We start from the raw sequence: 6,000 nt of genomic DNA, 5'->3' as shown, positions 1-6,000 counted from the left end.
TTGTGTCAATGGGCGGGGAACCTGAAACCCAAAAGCGGGTGCGGATATTGCGTGACACTGGTGCATCACAGTCATTCTTACGGGCAGGGGTCCTTCCCTTAACTGATACATCAGCTTGTGGCGCTGATATTTTAGTGCAAGGAATTGAAATGGGAATTGTTAGAGCTCCATTGCATGAAGTGCAGTTACGCTCCGATTTAGCAGCGGGTTGTTACAAGCTAGCAGTACGTACTGTGCTTCCAGTTCCTGGTGTAGACCTCATTCTAGGAAATGATATTTTAGGTTTTGGATAAACCTGAAGCGTTGCCATTGTCTCCCCCTGATATTTTCCCTGCCTGTGTGCTTACCAGAGCACAAGCCCGTAAGACGAATGACGTAGATTTGTCCGATTCCTTTCTCGTCATGCCCTTGACAAAAGACATTACTGTGCCTGAGAGCATGGCAAAAAAACGAAAAGGAACGATTATTGGAAATTCCTTCAGTAAAACTGCCAATTACACGAGCACAGCTTATTGCTGCTCAGAAAATTGACCCCTCGCTTAAACAGTGTTTTAAGCTGGTGGGACCAACTGAACAAGTAAAGAACAATGGTGTTGTGTTCTTTCTGGACAATGATTTATTAATGAGGAAGTGGTTTTCACCTGTTGCTGATAAAAATGGCTGTGATGAGGTTGTCCAGGTAGTTATACCTACCCCCTTCCACCAGCAGGTGTTGGCATTAGCCCATGAAAACCCTTGGTCTGGTCACTTGGGAATAACTAAAACCTATAGAAGGTTGTTGCAGCATTTCTTCTGGCCTCAGTTAAAGTCATCTGTGACTAAGTATTGTAAGTCTTGTCATGTGCGTCAAGTAACAGGCAAACCCAACCAAGTCGTTCCCCCTGCCCCACTTCATCCAATACCAGTAATGGAGGAGACATTTACTCATGTAATTGTTGATTTTGTGGGACCATTACCAAAAAGCAAGACAGGGCTTCAGTATCTGCTAACCCTTATGTGTGCAACTACACGTTTCCCAGAAGCTATTCCTTTGCGTGCAATTAATAGTAAGGCAGTGGTGAGGGCATTGGTAAGGTTCTTTTCCACTTTTGGGTTTCCCAAGTCTATTCAAACTGATCAAGGATCAAATTTTCTTTCAAAATTGTTTAAGCAAATTGTGGCTTCGCTAGGAATTCAGCACAGGATTTCCTCTGCATATCACCCTGAGTCCCAAGGGGCGCTGGAACGATGGCACCAAACCCTGAAATCAGTGTTACGAAAGTTCTGTTTAGAAACTGGAAGAAGTTGGGAGGAGGGGTTGCCTTTTGCTTTGTTTGCGTTAAAAGAGACAGTGCAAGAGTCTCTTGGTTTCAGTCCAGCCCAATTGGTATTTGGTCACACTGTACGTGGTCCACTCAAGGTTCTTAAGGAACAGTTGTGTGATTCAACGATAAAATGCCCTACTGTGTTGGCTTATGTAACTCAGTTTCGCAAGCGTATACAGGCAGCCTGCACTCTTGCCCAAGAAGGGCTGGCTTCTTCTCAGGCAGCAGAGAAAAGAAAATATGATTGTAAGGCAGTGGCCAGATCATTTGCAGTCGGTGATCAAGTATTAGTGCTGTTGCCTGTGGAGGGCGCTGCGCTGTCAGCTCGTTTTTCTGGCCCATATCTTGTGGAGAAAAAAACTAAGTGACACAAATTATCTTCTTAAAACTCCTGACTGCAGACGTCACTCACGGGTATGTCACGTTAACATGCTGAAAGTCTACCATGCCAGAGATCCTCCGTTTGAGTCCAGTGGTCTTTCCGCTTCGCCAGTGGCACTCACTTCTGTGGTTGACTCTAATCAATCAATGGATGAAGATGGTCTTCATTTACCACTTACTCCACAACAAAGTGGGAGGTTATCAAATTCGACCTTCTTGTTAGATTTAGATGCTCATTTAACTCACTTGCTTGAGGGGCAGAGAGGCGAACTGGTTGCACTCATTAAGGCCTATTCCACACTCTTTGGAGATACGCCTAGCAGAACATCGATATTGACGCATGACATTGTTTTGTCCAACTCTACTCCGATCCATCAACATCCCTATAGGGTTAACGCAACCAAACGAGCGGCAATGCAAAAGGAGGTGCAGTATTTGTTGGAACATGAGCTAGCGCGGCCCAGTTCCAGCCCCTGGAGTTCGCCCTGCTTACTAGTACCAAAGCCAGATGGTACTTACCGGTTTTGTACTGATTTTAGAAAAGTAAATGCAGTTAGTGCCTGACTCTTATCCCCTTCCCCGAATGGAGGACTGTGTCGATAACATAGGTTCAGCTCAGTTTGTCAGCAAGTTAGACTTGCTGAAGGGTTATTGGCAAGTGCCATTAACCTCTCGTGCTTCTGATATTTCTGCGTTTGTGACTCCTGACAACTTTTTACAGTATGACGTTTTAGCGTTCGGAATGCAAAACGCACCTGCCACCTTTCAAAGGCTGATTAACATTGTTCTGTCAGGCGTTCCAAATTGTAAAGCCTATCTCGATGACTTAGTGTTGTATACCCACACATGGTCTGAACACATGCACATCTTGAAAATGTTTTTTGACAAGTTACGCTCGGCTACGTTAACGGTGAATTTGGCAAAATGTGAATTTGGAAAAGCAACGGTAACTTACCTGGGTAAACAGGTTGGTCACGGTACGGTGCGTCCCGTTGAGGCCAAAATATCGGCCATCTCTGAATTTCCTGCCCGTACGTCCAAGCGGGAAATCTGCAGATTTCTCGGTATGGCTGGCTACTACCGTAGTTTCTGTAAGAATTTCTCCACTGTTGTGGCCCCTCTGACGAACTTCTTAAGTTCCTCCCGCGTGTTTAATTGGTCTTTGGAGTGTCAGAAGGGTTTTAACAGCTGTAAAGCTTTGCTCTGCAGTGCTCCAGTTTTGGCTGCTCCTAACTTTGCCCAGCCTTTCAAAATAGAGGTTGACGCGAGTGCGTTAGGGGCCGGTGCGGTGTTGCTGCAGGAAAGTGCAGATGGGATTGATCACCCCATTTGTTTCTTTTCAAGGAAGTTCACGAAACCCCAAATAAACTACTCCACCATCGAAAAGGAAGCATTAGCATTATTATTAGCCTTGCAATACTTTGAAGTATATGTAGAATCTAGTTCTGTTCCTGTGATCGTTTACACGGATCACAATCCGTTAACATTTCTGCACCGGATGTATAATCAAAACCAAAGGCTGATGCGCTGGGCACTCATTGTGCAAAACTTTAATTTAGAAATTAAACACAAAAAAGGGTCAGAAAATGTAATGGCTGACACCTTGTCCCGAGCGTGGGTGAATTAGGTGATTTTTTTTTTTCTTTTTAACCTTGGATATAGCAACTTGTTTGAATGAACAATTCTGTTCATTCTTGTTGGTGGGCGTGTTACGTTCCACGTAGTGGTGGTTTGTTGTTTGTGTTTCTTCTTCTTTCGTTTGAACAGGTCACACTCAACCACGACCTCTGCTGCCAATCAACCGGTTTCTGTTCCCAGCTGTTCCTCATTTCACCTGGTGATCAACCAGCCAATCCCGGTCCACCATTCATCCTCCTGTGCTGCTTTAAATCACCTGCTCACCACTGGCCAGGGGAATTCTTTTTCTGACATGCTGTCTGGAGTTCTGAGAGACCCTACTTTGTCTTTGGCGACGCTTTTTAGTTAGTCAGCATACCATTCTTTTCTAGAGGTGTATTTTGGTATGTTTTGTTCATTTCTTTGACAGCACCAGTAGTCCCAAGCTAGGCTAGAATTGTGTCCTTGTTGTACCCGCCCCACCACCTGGTCACTTTTCAATACACTAGTTTTTGTGTTCAATTCTTGGCTTCAGTGTCTTTAATTTACAACTCATTTGATTTATACACTTTTATGTTGCGTTCCCCTATGATCCCTAGACTTCGAGCCATCTGGAACGCAACAAAATGAAATGGCCTTTAGCATATCAGTATATGGAATTCAATTATGGATTGGATTAATAAACAATGTACTAATATGATCTCGTCGAGAAACTCACTCAAAGTGTTTACAACGTACAAAAAAGAAGAATCTTGATAAAAATCTTGAAACTTGTTTAAAAATGAGATAATCTTATGTATCTCATTATGTGAATCAAAACTTACTTATGTATGTATTAAAGATAACTTTATGTATTTAATATGTATTTACTTAAACATTTGTCGATGTATCAACTCATTCATTCATCCCTTCTTGTGTTACAGATGAAGTACAAACACAAGGATATGATTGTATTATCACTGCTTTTTTCGAGTCCTTTTTGAACATGCTTTGATGAGGAATAAAAAAAAAAATTGGATGTATATTTTAAAGATACTATTACAATAACCATATACACGTCTTGGCTGGATTTTTGCAAAGCTTCTTATTTTGCGGTCAAACAGTCTTTGATGTTTCCCTCTTACACACATGTAAGAGCGATGTGTACTAGATAGATAGATAGTACTTTATTGATTCCTTCAGGAGAGTTCCTTTAGGAAAATTTAAATTCCAGCAGCAGTGTACAGAGTTGAGATCAATTTAAATAAAAGTAAAAAGTAAATAATGGGGGTTTAAATGGAAACAAAATAGAGAAATATTACAATAAGAATAAAAACTAAAAAGCAACAATGGGAATAACAATATAACAGTAAAATAAGAATATAACAAGACAAAGTAGGCAGTAGTGACCATGTTATGAAAACGTATTGCACTGTTATTGTTTTGCATCCTCTGTCATCCTAGTACCCCGCCCCAGAGAGGAGTTGTACAGTCTAATGGCGTGTGGGACAAAGGAGTTTTGGAGTCTATTAGTCCTGCACTTGGGATGAAGCAGTCTAGCACTGAACAGGCTCCTCTGGCTACTGATAACACTATGCAGAGGGTGACTGGCATCATCCAAGGATGCTCACTAGTTTGTCAACAGTCCTCTTCTCTGCCACCGTCACCAGTGAGTCCAGTTTCATTCCCATTGTAGATCCGGCCCGCCTGATCAGTTTATCAAGTCTGGAGCTGTCCTTAGATGTACTGCCCCCCCCAGCACACTACCATGTAGAACAGAACACTGGCAACCACAGACTGGTAGTACATCCACAGGAGTTTTTTGCAGATGTTGAAGGAGTGCAGTCTCCTGAGGAAGTACAGCCTGCTCTGTCCTTTCTTGTACTGATGGTCCGTGTTGACAGTCCAGTCCAGCTTATTGTCCACCCAAACCCCGAGGTACTTGAATGAGTCCACGGTCTGTACCTCAACTCCCTCGATCACAATAGGTTGTGACCGTGGACTCGACCTCCCAAAGTCAATGACCAGTTCCTTGGTCTTTGATGGATTGAGCTGCAAGAGGTTTGTGTGGCACCAGACAACAAAGTCCCTCACCAGATTCCAAAACTCCTCCTCTCTGCCGTCCCTGATGCACCCGACGATGGCTGTGTCATCCGCGTACTTCTGGATGTGACACAGCTGAGTTGTAGCAGAAGTCAGCGGTGTACAGGGTGAAGAGAAGAGGAGCTAGCACCGTTCCCTGCGGTGCTCCGGTGCTGCTGATCACAGTGTCAGACGTGATGTCCTTCAGTCTGACGTACTGTGGCCTGTCGGTGAGGTAGTTCAAAATCCAGGCAACCAGGCAGGAGTCCACTCGCATTTTGTAGAGCTTGTCCTGAAGGAGGCGGGGCTGGATGGTATTAAAGGCACTCGAGAAGTCCAGGAACAGGATCCTCACAGTGCCATTTCCCTTATCCAGATGTGAATGGGCTCGATGCAGCAGGTAAAGGATAGCATCCTCCACACCAACGCCTGCCTGGTACGCAAACTGCAGGCTGTCCTGGGCATGTTGCACCTGTGGTCTGAGGAGGCTGAGAAAGAGCCGCTCCAATGTCTTAATTAGATGAGAGGTGAGCGCCACTGGTCTGTAGTCGTTCAGCTCACTGTGGCAGATCTTTTTGGGAACTGGAACGATGCATGACGTCTTCCAGAGGGTGGGCACTCTTCCCAGCTGCAGGCT

This window comes from Nerophis ophidion, linkage group LG19, assembly GCF_033978795.1.
Source record: "Nerophis ophidion isolate RoL-2023_Sa linkage group LG19, RoL_Noph_v1.0, whole genome shotgun sequence".
NCBI classification, from domain to species: domain Eukaryota; kingdom Metazoa; phylum Chordata; class Actinopteri; order Syngnathiformes; family Syngnathidae; genus Nerophis; species Nerophis ophidion.
Note: the sequence above shows the minus strand (reverse complement) of the source record.